Source organism: Loxodonta africana, chromosome 3, assembly GCF_030014295.1.
Source record: "Loxodonta africana isolate mLoxAfr1 chromosome 3, mLoxAfr1.hap2, whole genome shotgun sequence".
Classification (NCBI taxonomy): Eukaryota; Metazoa; Chordata; class Mammalia; order Proboscidea; family Elephantidae; genus Loxodonta; species Loxodonta africana.
In genome coordinates, this window is record NC_087344.1 from 151,475,978 (window position 1) to 151,496,617 (window position 20,640).

At 43.7% G+C, this 20,640-nt stretch overlaps 1 non-coding gene and 1 pseudogene across 1 annotated transcript; both read right to left on the reverse strand.

Moving 5' to 3' along the window:
- Positions 1 to 6,839: 6,839 nt before the first annotated feature.
- On the reverse strand, positions 6,840 to 6,912 carry TRNAK-CUU (transfer RNA lysine (anticodon CUU)). The gene has a single exon. It is a non-coding gene; the product is annotated as a tRNA-Lys (tRNA).
- A 9,720-nt stretch (positions 6,913 to 16,632) lies between these two features.
- On the reverse strand, positions 16,633 to 18,871 carry LOC100671058 (serine protease hepsin-like; annotated as a pseudogene).
- Positions 18,872 to 20,640: the final 1,769 nt, after the last annotated feature.

Below are 20,640 nucleotides of genomic sequence, written 5' to 3' on the forward strand. Positions count from 1 at the left end.
CACGGATTCTCTCCCTTCCTGATGCTGAGGTTTTACACTGTGCAGTCCAGAAACCTGAAGAGTCCTGATAATGGAGAATAAGAAAACCCCACATCTGTGGTGCAGCTGCAAGCTCTGTGAGGAAATCTTGGTTCCACCACGGTGAGACTTGGAAAAAGTTATGGAATTTTTTGGGTGTCCCTGTTTCTTCGTGTATAAAGAGGGGCAGATGGGAGTACTTCCCTCATGGGTTAACCTAAATTTTAATGAGAGAGGCACATAAAGCATTTAAAAAAAAATTTAGCACTTAATAAATGCTCACTGACATCAGCTGTTACAATTGTTTTCAGTGGCATCATCATCACCATTGTTATCTTCCCCGTCCTTTTCACAATTGCATATCCTTTCACAGCACAGATAGACCATTGTATATTTAAGCATTTCTTAATTGATGGACATGACATTGGTTCTAATGTTTATTGTCATAATTCTTCAGAGGACAGCTTATACAGATATGTTTAATTAGGTGTGCAAGTATTTCTCTCAAATGCATTCCCTGATGTGGTGTTGTCTGATCAAAGTATTTGTGCATTTCTGATTTTGCTGGTTAGTGTCTAATTGCCCTCCAAAGGGGCTGTACCTAGTCATATCCCTACATTCTGAGAGAATGCTCTTTTCTGGGCAGCACAGGATCTGGCATTTTAATAGCAGCTGAAGCATATAACTTTTGCTTGGAGAATGCTATTGCTTGCTGGTTTCACACACTATGAATTTTGTGGATGAGAGGCTGGCTTTGTGATGTTCTTCTGTATTCTCCTGACCCCTGGGATTCTGGAAAAGTGGTTCCCAGGAGGGACTTGAGCTTGCTTTGACCTGACTGTAGAGGGGTGGACAGAGGTAACCCTGTTCCCATTGATCCTGTGACAGAGAGTGCAAGTTGCATCTTCTGAGGAACCCAGAACTCACCCACTCTCCATAGTGGGACCTTCATGGCTGCTCCTGAGCCAAATAAAATGGAAAAGGGAAGGCTTTTTCTTCTTTTTATTTAATTTTAGATGAAGATTTACAGAATAAACTAGCTTCTCATCAAACAGTATATACACTGTTGTATGACATTGGTTAACAGCTGCATGACATGTCAACATTCTCCCTTCTCAAACCTGGGTTCCCTATTACCAGCTTTCCTGTTTCCTCCTACCTTCCAGTCCTTGCCCTAGGGCTGGTGTGCCCCTTTAGTCTTGTTTTTGTCCATGGGCCTGTTCAATCTTTGGCTGAAGGGTGAACCTTAGGAGTGGCCTCATTACTGAGCTGAAAGGGTGTCCAGGGGCTATACTCTCAGAGTTTCTCCAGTCTCCATCAGGCCAGCAATTCTGGCTTCTCTTTTTGAGTTAGAATTTTATTCTACATTTTTCTCCAGCTCTGTCCAGGACCCTTTTTGTCATCCCTGTCAAAGCAGTCAGTGGTAGTAGCCGGGCACCATCTAGTCGTACTGGACTCAGTCTGGTAGTGGCCATGGTAGATGTAGTCCATTAGTCCTTTGGACTGATCTTTGTCTTGTGTCTTTAGTTTTCGTCAGTATTTCTTGCTCCTTAGCGGGTGAGACCAGTGGAGCATCCTAGATGGCCCCTCACAGGCTTTTCAGACCCCAGACGCTACTCACCAAAGTAGAATGTAAAACATTTTCTTTATCAACTCTGTTATGCCAGTTGATCTAGATGTTCCCTGAGACCATGGTCCCCACAGCCTTCATCCCAGCAATTCGTTCCCTCAGGGAGTTTGGATGTGTCTATGGAGCTTCCAGGACCTTGCCTCGTACAGGTTGTGCTGGCTTCCCCAGTATTGTGTTCTGTCTTACACTTCACCAAAGTTACCTCTTATCTATTGTCTACTAAGTGTTTTGGAAAGGGAAGACTCTTAAGTTTAATCTTCCATGAGATTAGAACTTTAAATAATGGATTTTTTCTTATTTTCTGTGGCAACTAGAGGAGAGATTGCATCCTTGAGACTTTATTTTCAGGGAACTTAATACTAGAGGGTGTTCTGTTGTGCTTGTGGAATTGTTTGGTCCGTGCTGGTATGTAGTGCTGGCTGTAAAATCTTGTCTGGTGAGCTGGGGTGGACAAGTAGCTAACAAAAACTTGTCACAGGAAATAGAAGATGAATTCTCACATAATTTTACCTAGAATTAATCCCTAGTTTGATCCTTTTAGAGGTTTGGGTGATAACATTAAAGAGACATCCCTTGAATGTCTAAAGTGGTTGCCAAAGTAACCAGGTTACAAGTTCTTAGGAAGAGTCACATGAGGTGGGTGTAGGACTTTTTTTTTTTTTTTTTTGTCCTTTTGTGATCTTTTCCTCCCAGAGAGATAGGCATATGGTTGTCTGACTACAGAAAATTCAGGGAATATACAGAAAGGCAGATGCGGTGAGGACATTTTCAGTTCTCTACTTAAGCTGCTAGTTCCGAATGACTGAACAAATACTAATCTCATTGTTTCAAATACAGACTATGTATTGAAGTTCGATAAGTGTTTAGGAGTGTGGAGCAAAAGCACAGGCGTGAGGCTCTATTTCACAAATGATATATCACTGGTGAGGCTGACTCTTGCATGGGAGGAGTCACCCACCCCCTCTCACTTTCTCCTACCCACCTCCTTTTGTTGACTCCTATCATCCAAGTATATCTGAGATAATGAGATAATACCCAGTTTAGGTTTAGGAGAAGGAAAGAAAGAACACATTAGGACTTCAGCCAAGACACGTGTTCTCCTTCAGTTTATAAGAATTCCCTGAGTAGGATGAAAAGCCGTATAAAAAAATGGTACCATTCCTTATTCCACTGATCAGGGTAGACAGATTATTGTCAGGGTAAGAGTCAGGGTTTCCAGCATCTCTTGGCTAAACAGCATCTGCTAGCATCTCAACCAATTACCACTTCATCCATATAATTGATAAAGTTGTACACCTGTACTATTGTTTTAAAAGGCCATATAGCAAAATATTAACGAGAATTACCTCTTATGATTGGAATTGAGAAACGGGAAGTTTAATTTCTTCTTTGTAGTGTATGGATTTGTTTGTTTTACACCAAGCATGACTTTATTACTTTTATAACAAATAAATGACCGACTTTAAAAGTATGTATTAAAATCCTCAGACAAACCAGACCATATTGACCTGCTGTGACTCAAAGTTGACCACAGGCTGCAGAAGCCACAAGGCAGGCCATTAACCCAAAATCATTGCCTTTCCCTGAGAGCTCAGGGAAGTCGCAGTCTTTAGGGACTTCTTAATGCATCATAATGCAGAAGTTTCCACAGGATTTTCTTTCCCTGGTTTTTCCAGTCTTCTCTGGGCTAGAAGCCAACAGATGCAAAACAAAACAAAACAAAACAAAAAACCTTTGTTTTGAATTTCTAGAAACATGACTATTACTTTTTTGTGAAAAAGAAAATCCACTTAGGGTATTCAAAACATACATTGGCAACATAACTTTATTTTAATGAAATAGGCAGCCTCTGACAAAAATATAAAGGTTCTGACAATGATTTTTGGAAATGTTGTTGTTTAGCTGTTTTCCTTTATTTACTAATTTATTCATTTACTTTTATTGTGCTTTAGGTGCAAGTTTACAGCTCAAGTTAATTCCTCATTCAAAAATTTATACACATATTGTTTTGTGACATCAGTTGCAATCCCCACAATGTGACAGCACACTCCCCCTTTCCACCCAGGTTCCCTGTGTCCATTGAACCAGTTCCTGTCCTTTCCTGTCTTTTCATCCTGCCTCTGGACAGGAGCCACCCCTTTGATCTTGTATATCTGATTTAACCTAGAAGAACGTTCCTCACGTGTATTATTTTTTGTTTTATAGTTCTGTCTAATCTTTGTCTGAAGAGTAGGCTTCGGGAATGGTTTTAGTTCTGGGTTAACAGAGTGTCCAGGGGCCGTAGTTTCAGGGATTCCTCCAGTCTTTGTCAGACCATTAAGTCTGGTCTTTTTAAGTGAATTTGAGTTCTGCTCCACTCTTTTCTCCTGCTCCGTCCAGGACTCTCTGTTGTGTTCCCTGTTAGGGCAGTTATTAGTGGTAAGCCAGGTACCGTCTAGTTCTTCTGTTCTCAGGCTGGTAGTCTCTGGTTTAGATTGGTGGAAAATTTATCTGTGTTTATAATGATCTGAGTGAAAGAAAGAGTGAATAAAATGAGTACATACAGACAGATAGCTTTCCAGTCAAAATGTGATACAGGCCCAAAGACAGCAAGCTCATTCTCATATAAATCAGGAAATACAGACTTTCAAAAAAAAAAAAAAAAGACTATTTGACACCCAAATTCTGCCAGTGACAAAATTAATCACAACAAAATCTTAAGAATGATAAAATCATGTGTGCTGGGTATTCTGCATTTGTCCCTCTAGATCCATTCTCACCATTATCCACTCCATTTTATGTCTCAGGAAGCTGACCCCTGCATAAAAGATTTCCCTTGCCCACTTGATTCGTGGTGGATACAGCCAATGGGATGCAAGAATATGACATGGGGGGTAATTATCCCCTGCAGGCCGGCAGAGGTTGTGTTCCATCCATGAAGTCCCACAGCTATCGTCCAGGGCCACTCTGTGACAGCTGCAGGCTTAGCTACAACTATGACTTCATCCAGGTTCCAGAAATATCTCTCTCTCCTTGCCCCACTAGGTCTAGGGATGGTAATGACTCTTCACTGTTGCTAGTGCTGGGATGTTGCACCATCTTTTGGTGACTGCATTCCCCTCTTAGACAGAGTCCGGTAATCTTAAGATGGAGGTCCCAGGAAACAGCCTCAATCCTCAGCAGGTAGGGTCTTCAGAGAAGCTCAGGGGATGCACCACAGAATTATCTGGGAGCTAATTGTATCTCTAGTCAACTCATTAGCACAAGAATAAACACACCCTTCTTCCTTCAAAACTACCTGCAATAAAAATTTCATAGTCTCATAGGCAGAGCAATTCCCCTACAAAAGTCGAGACAACAAACTGGCAAAATACTTGAAAAGCCTTTCTAAGCCTGACAGAAAACTCAGAACCCTTAAGGGGAAAGACTGATATGTTTCACTACATAAAAATTTTAAGAATTTGTATGACAAAAAACAAATCATAAAGAAATTTGTCAAGCACACAGCAGCAGATAAGGTGTAAGAATGGCGTGGGGGTGGTATCTGACCCCCTCTAACTTCACAAGGTGGAAGGAGAGTCAAGATTAGCAGCCCAGAGTTGATTCCTATGAGGCAGACTTGCCTCCTCTCTTTGCATCTTTACCAATTCTGACACCAACCAGCCCTCTCGTGATGCTCCCTACTTCTCTGTTGGGTCCAATAATTCATTGCAATGGCCACTCAAAACTCATAGACCATACTCACGATTGTGAGGTTTATGAGGGAAGTAACAGATTAGACTCCTGCTTCCAGGAGCTTCTCAGGGCTGGGATCCTGGGTCCAAAGGGTGTGCTGGCTCTTGGCTGTTTCTCCATTGGTGGTAGTGGGATACTTTCTTTTACACCTCTGGGGTAGCTCCTTTCAGTCCAGCAAGATGGCAGAACTAACCAATCCCCTTGGTGGGCCACAATTACCCTATTACACAGTTTTCTGCCCAATCACTTGGGTGGGAGTTATAAGATCATGTCTAGAGAGGCCACGCAAAAGCAATCCATCACACCGAACAAGGCCAAGGTCTGGGTGATTCAGATTCAGACAATTTATTACTTATATAGACAACAAAAAGATGAGTAGCCAAAGGTGCCTGGGTTCTAATCCCACACGCCAAAAAGGAAGACATGGAAACAAAAGGGGCCTGATGACTACAGCAAGAGTTGTAGGATATCTGTTGCTGATGAGCCAATTCTAGACTGCAGCTAAGCAGTTTTATAGTTTGCAGCTATAGCCTGAAGGTGAACAGACCAGAAAACCTCGCATCTCACATCAGAACCTGGAAGGCGGTGAGAAACTGTCCCATGACTGCCTCCCAGAGAAGATAGGGAGGCAAGCGGAGAGATGGTCTCAGGGTAGTTCTTCACAAGCCTCATGGCAATTCTTTACATGCCTCCAAGGTCTCTTGTTCTGGGAGAATCACTTTTTATGTTTAAGGATAAATCATTTCCCAGAAAATGATTTGGAAAAGGATAGTGAGAATGGTTACACAGCTTGAAGAATGTAATCAATGTCACAGAATTGTACTTGGAGAGATCATTGAGTAGGCGTAGGTTTTATTATGTAGATTTTCACCACATGCACTCAAAATTATATTTCTTCTCTCTCTTTTTCGTAATGTGTCAAAAATATATTATTGCTGTTGTTAGGTGCACTTGAGTGGGTTCTGACTCTTGGCCACCATATGTACAACAGAATGAAATACTGCCGGGTCCTGCACCATGCTAACAATCATTGCTATGTTTAAGCCCATTGTTGCAGCCACTGTTTCAATCCATGTCCTTGAGGGTCTTCCTCTCTTTCGCAGGCCCTCTACCAAGCTTGATGTTCATCTCTAGGAAGTGGTCCCTCCTAATAACATGTTCAAAGTAAGTGAGAGGAAGTCTCAGTGGCAGCAACTGACAATTTAAAAGCTCCTGATTCTGTTGGTGGAGCTTAGGTTGCTAGGTGGTTGAGATCTCTTAGCTGCTAATCCAAAGAACGGCAGTTAAATCCAGCAGTGGTCCTTGGAAAGCCTATGTGGCAGTTCTACTCTGTTGAATAGGGTCTCTATAAGTCAGAATTCACTTGATGGCAATGAGGATGGCAATGGGTTTTTCTTCTTTTTTTTTTTTTTTTTAATTCTCTTGGTAAGTGGCTAGAGAAGATTCTGTAACAATGGAAGGGAGGATAAAAACTACCCGCCCAACGTGGGGCTCGAACCCACTACCCTGAAATTAAGAGTCTCATGCTCTACCGACTGAGCTAGTCGGGCACCACAGCCACTTGCTTTCTACATAATTGTTACTATCTTTAGTGAGCTAGAGTCATAATTACTCAGTGTGAAAGTAATTCCTGAGTTTACAAATTCATGGACGCAGTCTCTACCTTTTACCACTGAAACACTCGAGGCTCAAAGACAGAGCTTGCGCAGGGTTCCTCGGACTCACCGGACGTGGGACTCAAGAGTCCTGAAACCCGGATATTTACGAAAATTCCTTCTGGACCTGGTCATTCTGAGAACCCGGTTTCGAGGACTCTGGCTCCGGAACAGCTCGAGGGGAGGGGGATGAGTGCCGCAAACAACCGCAGGGAGCAGGAGGAAAAGCGGAAACTCTTTTGCTCTTGGAACCTTCCAGCTGCAGCCCGAGCTCCGTCTTCCCGGTCCAAATCCTTTTCTCTCCTAAACCATGATGCGGGTGGGGGCAGAGGGGAGTGGGCGACGCGTTATTGGAAAGTAGGTCCTATATATTTGGGAGCACAATTTTTAAATATATAAACTGGGAGTATCGATTTGTAAACTCAGATCGGATTCAGGGCCTCATGCATCCTTGCTCACGGGATCCTTGGCTCCTCTCCAAAGGGTTCCAATCTCTAGCTTCTGAAAGGTTGGAGCTCCGGGGTCATCCTCTAGAAGGGTCTTCTCCGCTGCTCCTGTGAAGGTGAAGGAGACTGTCCTTGCAGCCTTGGTTACTGCTCCCATGGATTTTCATTTTGCCCTGAAGTGTCTCTCCGTATGGATGGTGGAAACTACTATTTGCCAATTCTTTGGCTGCACTCCTGAGAGGCTGCCTCCAGCAAAAGTAGCATTACAACTTTTAAAAGACTGGGCTGCAGAAAGAAGTTTCAACTACATGTCGCGACTGGCATTTGAACCGAAGTTGCTGAGGCCACAATGCAGAGTCCTAACCAGTGTACCATCAAGGCCACTCGTTTAGGACAACTGTACTTAAGTTCCCCAGGAAAATGGATGCACACGTCCACAAAAGACTCATCTGAAAATATTCATAGCAGCCTTAGTCACGACCAAAAACTACAAGTAACCCAACTGCCCATCAATACTGCTGTATTCGCACTTTGGAATAACCTGCATTAATATTGTAGAAATTAACCTGTGACGCAGGCAGGCAACAATGTGTATGAATATATTTCAAAAACATGACAATGCTTGACTGAAAAAACAAAACAAAGCAAAACCAGGTATTACAAGATATACATTCATTAACGTGAACTCCAAGAGTAGGCAACACTAATCTCTGGTGATAGAAATCACTATAGTGAATAACTAAGCGTGGGCAGGCGGCGATTGATTGGAAAAGGGTTCTACAGACCTTGCTGGGATGATGGAAATTCCCTGTAACTTGATCTGCGTGATGGTTACATTTTTCCATTTTAATAAGTCACCCAGTTAAGGTTTTTACATTTCACACTGTTTGAGTTATATTTGAAGAATTAACTGTTGGGATAAACATGGGGGATGGAGGATGGGGATAAGACTGTGTAGAGCATGGCAAAGAGCTTGGATTACATTTTAAACTCACTAAAAATTCATTCTCCCTTAGTCTAAAAAGGTCGCTATGAGTCAGAATTGATTCGACAGCAATGAGTTTAATGGGTTTAGTCTAAAAAAGTCATACTGATAGTTGAAATATCTCAGTCAGAAAAACGGTTATGACCTCAACTCAGACTAAGTGAGAGGCTGCATTTTACTTTCTCCTCACTTGTGGGGAACAGCTATAGTTTCCGAATGACCAGAGCCCAGGTTTCTGCACTATCACTTTGCTTTCGCTTCTCTTGACTCGCAGCTCTGAGTCCTGCCGCTGTATGGCCTCATAGAAGCGTGCAGCCTGCGCAAGAACTAAAGGCAAACCTCAAGAGGAGTGAGTTCCTGTCAAGACAGACTGCTGACACTGCCGAGATTACTGTGGGTAAACGAAGAGTACCAACCACTCACTGTCTGATCACCGCATGCCATAAACTTGTTAACAGATGATGCGTTTCCTTGAATGTTTTTGAAGTAAGAACCTTCACAGTATTTCCTTGCTTTGTTTTTGGATAGCCACAGATAATTTGCTTTTCTCTCTTTCAAGTCTTCTCTCAGTTCCGTCCCTCGCCTGCCTCCCCATCCCGCTTCCTCAGAAAGACCATTCTCTCCTCGCCAGGATGCCTCCTGAGTCTCTGCACAGGGCCTCCTGGAGCTCTTGTCCTCACCCACGTCTTCCTGTTTTCCTTCGCTCCCCTTCACGGTTCCCCTTTCCCCCTTATTTTCCCATTTCCCTCACCACTGACCACAACCAAGTTGAGCCGGGGGTGTCTAGTGGCGCGGGCGGGCGAAGGAGGAGCAGGAGATGCTATGCGAAGAGACGTCCCGAAGCCCACTGGGGCTCAGCATGTTGTGGGCCCCGCCCCGGTTAGGCGGAGGTCGCACTAGGGGTCTCCGGGTGTTGCTAGCTTCTGAGGCGGAAGAGGACCAAGGAGGGTGAAGGCCGTTCCGCGGCCCTTCTAGTTTGGGACTCACCCAAAACACGGGTTTCAAATGTGCAGACCAACGCGATTTGTCGCCCTAACCCTTCTGGTTTTTCCGAGGCTGTGGAGCCTGCGCAATTGTGCGGCAGACATCGTGGTTAGTTAGAAATCCCTGTTCATCGACACCAGAAACACTGGCTACTGAAGGCTCCGTGGCGCAACCTGTTAGCGCATTCGAATGTTAACCGAAAGGTTGGTAGTTCGCAGGCCACCCCGAGAAGCGAAGACCTCCCTTACCCTCCTGTCATCTCAGATCCTCCCAGAAGAGTCATTCAGAACAAATTAGGAATGCGCCTGGGAATCCGGAAATGCTTGAAAGAATAAAATCATCATCATTAAACGAGCTTTTCCTGTTGTTTGTACTGTTATTTATTGAACACTTCCCTCATTCTTGTACACATATCTTTGGCGACTTGTGCAAGTATTTCTATAGGGTACAGTCTGGAAGAGCAATTGCAGAAAAGGCAGTATGTTGGGGCAATCGTAGGGCACACCTTGTTTGTTTCCTGGTTTTCAAGGGTTGATCACCCTTGTTGCCTGATTTTCAGTGTTTTGAAAACCGGTGTTTCATAAAATTCCTGTTTTTTTTGTTGTTGTTGTTGTTGTTCAGGAGCCCCGTTGCCGCAGTGGTTAAGCACGCTCACCTGCTAACCGAAAGTCCGAAGTTTGAACCCGCCAGGCGTTGTGCGGGAGAAAGATGTGGAAATCAGCTTCCGTAAAGATCACAGCATTGAAAACCCTCTGGGACAGTTGTATAAAAGGTTTGCTAGTAGTCGGAATCTACTCCAAGGCAAAGGGTTTGGTTTTGGTTAGTCCATGTTTGCAAAAAGTGGAAGGCATATGTTTAAATGTTTTTCATTTGAGCTCAATAGTTGTATAAATGTATTTGTATTTCAATTTATTTTTCCAACTCAATGAGTCCTTTTCTTCGTGCATAGGCCAGCACAACAGTTTTTTTATACATCTGTGGTGCAATGAGTTCCTTTATGTGGTCTTTTGCCTTGGATCTTCGGAAAAAACAGCTTGAGAGGTTTTTTCCTAGCCTTGATGAGTTGTTACTTTTTCCCTAGTTCTTTGAAAAAACTACTTGAGGGACCTCCAAGGTTGCTTTCTACCCCAGAGGGCTGTTACTCTTGCCCAGGAAAGAAGCCAGTCTCTACAGGGAGAAAGACCTGGTGATCTGCTCCTGTAAAGATTAGAGCCTAGGAAACCTCATGGGGCAGTTCTACTCTGTCAAGTGAGATCACTGTGAGTCAAAATCCACTCGATGGCACCTCACGACATGTTTGGTTAAAAATTGTAGATAGATATAGAAGTCTCCGTGCTGCAAGTGCTAATATAACAATTGATGCAGGCAGGGATCATCAACAAACCTTAAAACTTCTAACAATACACAAGTGCACACATACAGTGTATTTACATACTCTCTAAGTATCATCCCACAAACTATCTAAAAATTACAAAGTGAAAAAATGTATCTTTACAGTGGAGAGGACAGACACACCAGGCGCTCTGTGGGAGAAAGATGTGGCAGAGGGAGAAAGCTAAGGATAAGTAACAGTGATGAACACTCTGACCCCTCTTTCCTTCCCGACCGGATGCTGTTCAAAGCACACGGCATTACATATGCAGTGTTCTTGCCCAAAGTGTTTAGCTTGAACAGAATGTAGGGCAAGACAGTGGTTCTGTCCTCTTCAAAAATTTGATATCATCAAAAAACACACCAACAAAAGAGTACAAAGGGGGTAGGGAGACAGTTCAATGTAATTAGGAATAAAGAGATGTGACAATCAAGTGCCATTTAGGAGCCTTGATTGAAGGTTGGAGAATCAACAGCACCACAACTCTCAATCTGCTCTCACTCTGGCTCTCTGGCTCTAGCTCTCTCACTCTCACTCTCATGATGTATTTATATCTGTCTGTCTGTAAAACAATGGAGGAAATTTTTACCTGGACATTATGTTAGGTTTTATTGAACTAATGTTGATATTCTTAAGTTTAATAATTGAATTATATTATGGTGATATATAATACTGTCCCTTAATCTCAGGATAGTGAGAAGTATCTAGAAGTTTTTTTTTTTGTCTGAATTTACTAAAGAAATATGTATGTTTGTGTGGGTGTATGTCAATACAGAAAGAGGCAAATGAATATCAATTGCTGAACTTAGTAGAGCAATGTGAGGTGATCATTATATTACTCTTCCAATTTTTTTTTAGGTTTAAAAAAATTTTCCAGTAGTTGCTGGGGGTAGGGACAGGATGATTGTAAAATATGGTCGGCTGTGGAGAGCTGTCAGCATCCTGGATTAAAATTGACTCCTATGGGTCTCCTTGCTGGAGGATGTGACAGTCCCCACTACCACTCACTGCTACAGTTTAACAAAGATCACTAATCTGCTGTACAAACTCTTCTGAAGGGATCCCTTCCTGCCACACAGGATTTGGGAGACGTGTCTCCTTTGTCCTTCTTCCTTGAATTAGCCTATTCTAGTCTGGTAAGTTTGAGACTACTTTGTGTGTTTCAAAGTTTGTGAATAAGATGTCCTGCTTTTTTACTGGATTTCAAAAGACAAGTCAATGTTTATGAGAAATTTATTTCCTGGGGAAAAACAAGCAAACAACAACAAGAGGATAGTAAAATTATTTGAAACCTCCCAGTATCATCTGGGAGACCTCAGCAGAGACCTCTAGGATGGAACTTCTGCTAGAACTGTACAGGAAGGTTTTTCTTTATCATGTGTGAACGGCAAGCTCTCAGGATTCCTCTTTGGCAGAGAGTCTATCGCTGTTTTCTTTGAGAACCCAATCTTGGACACATGTGAGTCTGCTGCCCTGATTACAGACACCTCACCACAAGGATAGATGGTGTTGGCTGAGTTAGCTCTGTTCTCAGGTGTGAGACGCAGTATTGTTTTTCTAAGTAATACCAGGTGCTTAGTAACATTTTAACTTTGGAAGGAAGTGATGTACCTACACTGCTTTGCTATTGCTCTGAGATATAAATGTAGTGGATGTATTAATGATGGAATTTTCTTATATTAGCTTGGAAAAGAAAACTTTATAATTTTGATATCTACAAAGAAAATTTTAGGCAACAGAACATGTATAAAATAGTTCATTTTCAGAGATTTAAAAACCCTCATCTTTCAAGGGAAATGGACGTGTGCCGAAGAGCTGATGAATAGTCTGCAGTGATATTATTATTCCCAAGTCCTCGAGATTTTCTTCCAGCTGTCGCTAACTCCTGTCATCTACGGGATGGGGCTGAGGAGGGAAAAGGATCTGGTTCTCTCATGATTATCTGTGGAACTAGTCATCAGTGCCCTTCAGGAAATTATCACATTAGGAGGCTGAGGGGTTGCAGTTTCTGCCATGAAACCAGCTGTCTGGAGTAAAAATCCTAAGTGGCAGTGACATCCGATTCTCATCTTGCTTTCAGATTTGGACTTTCACTTGTATTAGTTTTGATCAGCAATTTGAGAATTAAGCTGAAGTTTGTGACTATGCTTTGTTGAAATTAGACAAGCTCTTTTCCTAGTTCCAGCATTAGTTGTTACCTGAAACAGAAAGGAAAAAATCCAAATGAGAATCTTCTACCAGGTGCTGCTGATAGCTAAGTGAGGCTAAAGTGAGGACTAAGTGGTGATGGAGGCCAGGTGCAAACTGAGTGCAGTTAAGTGGATGAGCCACAGTCTGGAAGGAGTTAGTGATGATAGCAGGGGAGAGGAAGTGTGGTCTGAAATATACTTAGGTCCTACCCCCTGGTGCTGGTGATAGCCCTGCTCAAAGATACTGCTTGTTGATTGGTGAGATCCCTCCTCATCTGCCAGTTTACTCTCTATTGTATTTTCCTGGAGGAAAATAAAGCCCTCTCACACTTCCTGGGAAGAGATGTGCATAGCCTCAAACACGCACTTGCAGAAACAGCTGGTTATAGGGAAGAATGTTTCCAGGAAAATCTGCCTCCCAAATTCATGCCCTATTCTTTGTTAATACGAGGGTGGTGCCAAGGGAAGATCCCTGGAATATGTAATCCAGCAGGGACTATCCAAGTACAGTTCGACCTTTTGCAGATGAGGAGACACTGGTGGCAAGAGGGTGAAGATCAGGTAAACCTGCATGTCCTGCAAATGACAAACTGGAACCAGAACCCAGGTCTTTGACCTTTTCCAGTGTATCTCAGAGTTCAGGGAAAGGGAGAGTAAAAGCTTCAGTCTGGTTAAAGCCAATGAGCACCAGAGGCTACTGGGTCATCTTGGTAAGGAAAGGAAAAAGGCTTTACAGAAGGGGCTTGCAAGCGTTCTTCTAAAGAGATCAGGGAAGAAAGGAATCATCGGAGAGAGAAAAATGGGAATTAGCAGATAAAGAACAAGGCTTTAACCTTGGACCAATCCATTTTCACCCCGTGGAGGCCAATATTCTTTAAAGTTACTTCCACATTCAGGTTGTATCTTAGGGGAATTTCTAGGAATATTTTCAATAGATTAGCAAAATTTTGAAGTGAAAAGTGAAAAACTACTAATTTCTTGTTTTTACGTGGTCTCTGTAACCTGATACATTTCAAATGAGTTCTTAGGGGAAAAGAATTGTTTTTAAGCTGTGGTGATAATATACACAACTAAACATATGCCAGTTTCCTAATTTCTACATATATATCATTGGCATTGATTACATTTTTCCACTTGTGCAACCATTCTCACTATTCTTTTCCAAATTATTCCACCACCACTAACATAAACTCAATGTCTCCTAAGCAAAAAACTCCCCATTTCCCCCTACCTTCCACCCTTGGTAACTAATAATTTTTGGTTTCTACATATTTCCTTCCCCGACTTATCTGTCAGTCTGTCAGTGGAACAAGGGATATCATTGCTGATATCAGAGGATCTTGGCTGAAAGCAGAAAGATATTTACCTGTGTTTTATTGACTACGCAAAGGCATTTGACTGTGTGGATCATAGAAAATTATGGATAATATTGCGAAGAATGGGAGTTCCAGAACACGTAAGTGTGGTCATGCAGACTCTGTGCATAGATCCAGAGGCAGTCATGCGAACAGAACAAGGGGATACTGTGTGGTTTAAAATCAAGAACGGTGTGTGTCAGGGTTGTATCCTTTCACCACACACATTCAACCGGTATGCTGAGTAAATAAACCGAGAAGCTGGACTATATGAAAAAGAATACAGCATCAGGATTGGAGGAAGGCTCATTAACAACCTGTCATATGCAGATGACACAACCTTGCTTGCTGAAATTGAAGAGGACTTGAAGCACTTACTGATGAAGATCAAAGATACAGCCTTCAGTAGAGATTACATCTGAACATAAAGAAAACAAAAATTCTCACAACTGGACCAATAAGCAACATCATGATAAACAGAGAAAAGATTGAAGTTGTCAAGAATGTCATTTTATTTGGATTGACAATCAATGTCCATGAAAGAAGCAGTCAGGCAATCAAAGGACTTATTCTACTGAGCAAATCTGCTGCAAAAGACCTCTTTAAAGCATTAAAAAGCAAAGAAGTCATTTTGAGGACTAAAGTGTACCTGACCAAGCCATGGTATTTTCAGTTGCCTCACATGCATGCAAAAGCTGAGCAATGAATAAGGAAGAGTGAAGAATTTGATGCCTTTGAATTATGGTGTTGGCGAAGAATATTGAATATTCCATGGACTGCCAAATTTGTCTTAGAATATATACTGCCAGAATGCTTCTTAGGAGTGAGGATGACAAGACTTCGTCTCACGTACTTTGGACATGTTATCAGGAGGGACCAGTCCCTGGAGAAATACATCACGTTTTGTAAAGCAGAGGGCCAGTGAAAAACAGGAAGACCCTTGATGAGATGGACTGACACAGTGACCACAACAATGGGCTAGAATATAGCAATGATTATGAGGATAGCGCAGGAGCAGGTGGTGTTTCGTTATGTTGTACATAGGGTCACTATGATTGGTAGTGACTCGACAGCACCGACCAACAACACATATCTCGTTATTTCATTTAAGTGAGATCATATGGTAGCTGTCCTTTTGAGACTGACTTATTTCACTCGTCATAATGTTTTCAAGGTTCATCCATGTTGTGGCATGCATCATGACTTCATTTCTCTTTATGGCTGAGTAATATTCCATGTTGTGTATCCATTCACACTGACAGACATTTCAGTTGTTGCAACATTTTGGCTGTCGTGAAGTGCTGTAAGAACATTGGTGTGCCTCGTTCTTTACCTGCTAATTCCCGTTTTTCTCTCTCCGATGATTCCTTTTTTCCCTGATCTCTTTAGAAGAACGCTTGCAAGCCCCTTCTGTGAAGCCTTTTTCCTTTCCTTACCAAGATGGCCCAATAGCCTCTGGTGCTCATTGGCTTTAACCAGACTGAAGCTTTTACTCTCCCTTTCCCTAAACTCTGAGATGCACTGGAAAAGGTCAAAGACCTGGGTTCTGGTCCCAGTTTGTCATTTGCAGGTCATGCAGGTTTACCTGATCTTCACACTCTTGCCACCACCGTCTCCTCATCTACAAAAGGTCGAACTATACTTGGATAGTCCCTGCTGGATTACACATTCTAGTTTGCATTCCTGCTTTCACTTCTTCTGGGTATATACCTAGAATTGGGACTGATGGGTCATATGGTAGTTCTATGATTTTTTTTTTTTTTTTTTGAGAAACCACTGAACAGTTTTTGTTTTTTTTAAGTACTTTACGCCATTGTGTTTTGTTGTTAGGTGTCGTTGAGTGGATTTCAGCTTATACTGACTCCATGTGACAGAGTACAAAAACCAAAAGCACCCAAATCGACTGCCGTCGAGTCGATTCTGACTCATAGTGACCCTATAGGACAGAGTAGAACTGCCCGATAGAGTTTGGAAGGAGCGCCTGGCTGATTCGAACTGCTGACCTCTTGGTTAGCGGCCGTAGCCCTTAACCACTATATCACCAGGGTACTGCTGCCCCAAGAAGTTTTCTTGGCTATAATCTTTTCGGAAGCAAATGGTGAGGTCTTTCTCCCATGGAGCCTCTGGGTAAGTTTGGAACCGCTAACCTTCAGGTTATAAACTGAGTGTTTAACCATTTCCACCTACACGGCTCCTTTTATGCCACTATAGAGAATGGGAAATGTAAATATGTAATACGTTCCCTAAGGGTTTAGCCTAAACCTAGCCTAAGCCTAACCTAGCCATACAGGTCCATGTAGGGCTGGGAAATATTTACATATGCATCAGGAGGGTGTGACTTGTGTGGTACCAGGGATGAGTGGTTTCCACTTGGGAAGTCTCAGGTCAGATCTGGGTCACCATGCCATTGTCTTTGGAGTGACTCTTTATGGCCTGGAAGATCTACTCCCAGAAGTAGCTCACTTTGTTGTAGACACCTGGCTTCTGGGCCAACGTGCAGGTAGTGCCCCATCTGACAATGCCACACAACTGCCATCGTGGGGTCCGAGAGATGCTGTCCTCATATACAAAGGGGTTGCTGCTGTCACCCTAGCAGGCATCAGTGCTACCTTCTAGGTAGCCAGCACAGAATATCTTGGGCTTCATCTGATTCCCATAGAAGTCTGGGCTGCTGCAGACATTATTGCTGATTATGAGGACTCAAGCACCCTGAAGTACCCCAGCCTGATGGCCTGGGGTCATGCAGGCAAGGCTGGCCAGAGATGGGAGCATGCACAACCCCTTTCCCTCCTGGTGCCCACCACAGGTCCTTCAGGGTCTCTCCACCCCAGGGCCCAGGAGTCATTTGAGCAGCCCCAGGTCAGAGTCTCCCTTTTGGTGGCTTCATAGCAGAGAGCAGCGACTCCCCATAGTAATGCGTGTTACCCCAGCCAGTCATGGTGCACAGCTTGCCATCCACCAGGGCCTGGCCAGCAGCCGGGAGGCACACAGGCTAGATGTACTCCGTAAGGGGCAGGGGGCTGGAAATGTGGACAACGGCAGTGTCATTGCTGTTCTCCTCACTGTTGGAATTACAGAAGGGAAGACAGCCCCTATGGTAGACCTCTGTCTGTATTCCCAGCTGCAGGCCATAGGGCGAGGCCTGGGCCACTGCACCAGCAAACACCCACCGTCTGAACAGAACCTGGCTCTGCTCAGGGAAGCAGTGGGCAGCCGTCAACACCCCGTCTCTGGACAGTAGGGACCCCCCACAGAGGTGTGCCCCATCGTAGGGAAGACTGACCTGCCATGGCCACTTTCCCAGGCTGGTGTCCTGGCATCCCACAATGCGATCTACAGGCAGTTTTCTGCAGCCACAGTCTTGACAGATGGTAGCCAAGAAATAACCCCTGGGACAGTCACACACAGAGATGACCTCTAGCAAACTCCAGCAATGGGAAAGCCTTCCCTCGTCAATGCAGAAGCTCAGTGTGCCATCTGCCCGTCTAGCTCCGAGTGGGCCAGTGCCCTCAGGAAGCCCATTTCCTCACAGCTGAGCCTGGCCACCCTGGCATTGGAGCACGAGGAGCACAGTAGCCACCATGTCCCTCCTGTATCATCAAACAACATGAGCGGAGAGTTCCCTGGGCTGAGCTGCACCAGATACAGCTGCTCCTGATTCCTCTTGAGTAGAACAGTCACAATGACCCAAGATGCTGCCCGGGTGCCTGTCAGGAGCAGCAGGGTCCCAGCAGTTAGAGCGGCCACCTTGGATCCTCGGTTTTCGCCTGTTCTAGGAGTACGTTCCCCATCCTGAGGATGAGGCGATATCCCCAAACTTCAAAGTGGCTTGAGGCCAAGGGAGCAGTTGCTGGCAAGGTCACCAAGGGCTGATTTTTGGTTAACTGCTTGGGTTCTGGTGAGCCTTTCCATATCAAATGTTCTGTTATCAATACACAGCAAATTTGGCACAATTCCCAGAGCCTTCAAAATATTAAGTTTGCACACAGGACAGGTACAGTTTTCACTAAACCAGGGATCTATGCAGGATTTGTGGAAAACATGCTTGCAGGGGAGAATTAGGACAATATCATTCTGCTTATAGCTCTCTATGCAGATTGCGCAGTGATCAAAGTCAGGGTATGTTTCCTTATCACCTTTTTTACTGTCCTGGTTGTCAACTTGCTGATGGCTTTCTGGGCTGCATTTCCTAGACGACGCTGGTTCCTGTCACTTGCATTTGTGTACCTGATCTTCTGAATGAAGTAGAGTGTGAGCCATGCTGAAGAGATAATCATCAAAACAGTAAAGGATATTGACATGAAGACTAGAGAGCTACAGCTGAAGTTCTTTGTTGGCATATGAGCTCCAGCAGCTGTTGTCATTTGTACAGAGATTTTTTTCCAGATAACTCAAAATATCCATACCCCTCAATTCTGTAATCATGACAGCAATAATATCTCCAGTGCCTGGATGAATCATGGTGACTGGCTCCTCTTTGGCTTTATTATTATAGATGACTACAGCAACTGCATCGTGGAAAGCAGTCCATGGTATTTTCTCTTTAAATGTACAATTTCCCCTCTGCAGCAAGGCAATACACTGATATTAGGAGGAACAAAGAACCCCATTTGAGGATCACAGCCCAGATGATCAGGAACTCCATGTTTGGGCAGTGAGGCCACCACCTGGCCTCCGACCTCGGCCTTGGGTGACTCCATCCCGTAGCGCCCATGGTCTATGCAGAATGTAAGCGGGGTTGCTACGGCCTGGGTCCTGCACGGTCAAGTTCTTGATCGCGGTGTAGTACTCCCGACGTTGCTGGCCTGAGTGGGCCCCAGGCTGCAAGTCAATGGCTCCATAGCGGTGAAGGGGTCGGGGGGCGGTCCACCCGCACCGCTGCCCCCACCTTCTGCCAGCTCTTCCACCTCCCCGCAACCCCAGCTCAGACTGAGGACAGCAAGGAATGGAGGAAAGGGAGGACAAAGGAAGGAGATGAGCATACAATGTGGGATATTTTCTGAGGTGTCTTACCATAAAGTAAATTAAAATGCAGGCCTTTCCTTTTAATTCAGGCCCAGCTGTTCACAATGGTGGGAGGGTACAATGTATTTGCAGAGGCCACATGCCAAGCAAGCCACTGCAGAGCCAACCAAACACCTACTGCATGGTTGTGTTTGTCTGCTTGACCTTGACCATCCTTGATACCAGCAATTACCCTGTTTACTGCTAAATGGCATCTGGGTATGCGATAGTGGAAGTGCTTGCCTATTGTCATTTGAACATTAAGAGGAGTCATGGAAGGAAAAGAAACAATTGATAAACTTGAGCCTAAGAGAGGAAGAGGAGAGATGCTGCAATATTCTCCTTTTTAATTTTTTTTGATATTGGTGGTTTTTTGGACACAGCGTTGGATGAGTAGGTGGGCAAAAAAAAAAAAAAAGTAAATATTGTGATAGCAGTACTGAGGGTGGTACTAAGCATACCTGGGACCTGTTAATAGTGACAGATTCCTTTGACCTGGATGGGTTTCAGAAGATCAAAACATAGAATGACTTTTTCTGGTCTCTCTGAAGCAGCTAGATGAGTGTCACTAGATATTTCAGGATTGTGGAGGGTCTGGAAATAGAAGATAAACTGTAATCATTTATGATGTCAGAATACTGGGTCAGAACTCCGTAGAACTGGAAAAAAAAAGTGTATCAGTATGTATATTCTTTTATATTAGGAAAATAAACTGTGTGTATGATGTGGGTTCATCTAGGTCTGTGAGCAGAAGCACAATTTGGTAGCCTTTCGGGCCTTAGGTGTGATTCCTAAATCATACTTGTCTGTTTTTTCCCACAAGCCAATCAGGTGGGAAACCTGGAAGAAGGCATGATATTGAAGCAGGCAGCCATGAGAGTGTTATTAAGGGTATCTCATAATGGCTGTTTTTCAGAAAAGTCTACTCTGGCTACATTTTTGTTACAACCTTTCCAGCACTTCACCCAGACTGGTTGATTCCCCAGGTTTCTTCTCTTCTCCTAGCAGGAGGCCAAAGAGCAGATGCACTAACTCTGAATTTACCTGAAATACGTCCTACCTCAGGTGGCAGTAGCAAGCCATCGCCATTTTTTTAAGGTTATGCACAATATTTTTAGAGCCGTGTGCAAAAACTTATTTATAAAATTATGAGGACTGCTCACACATCACAAGACTGAAGATCCTCCCCTCTCTGTTCATGCACATGTATATTACTCCCTATAAAAAGAGTGAATCTACCCTGGTTAAGCTGAGCAGGCAGCCTTAGGTCCTGAGACCCTGCCTGGCT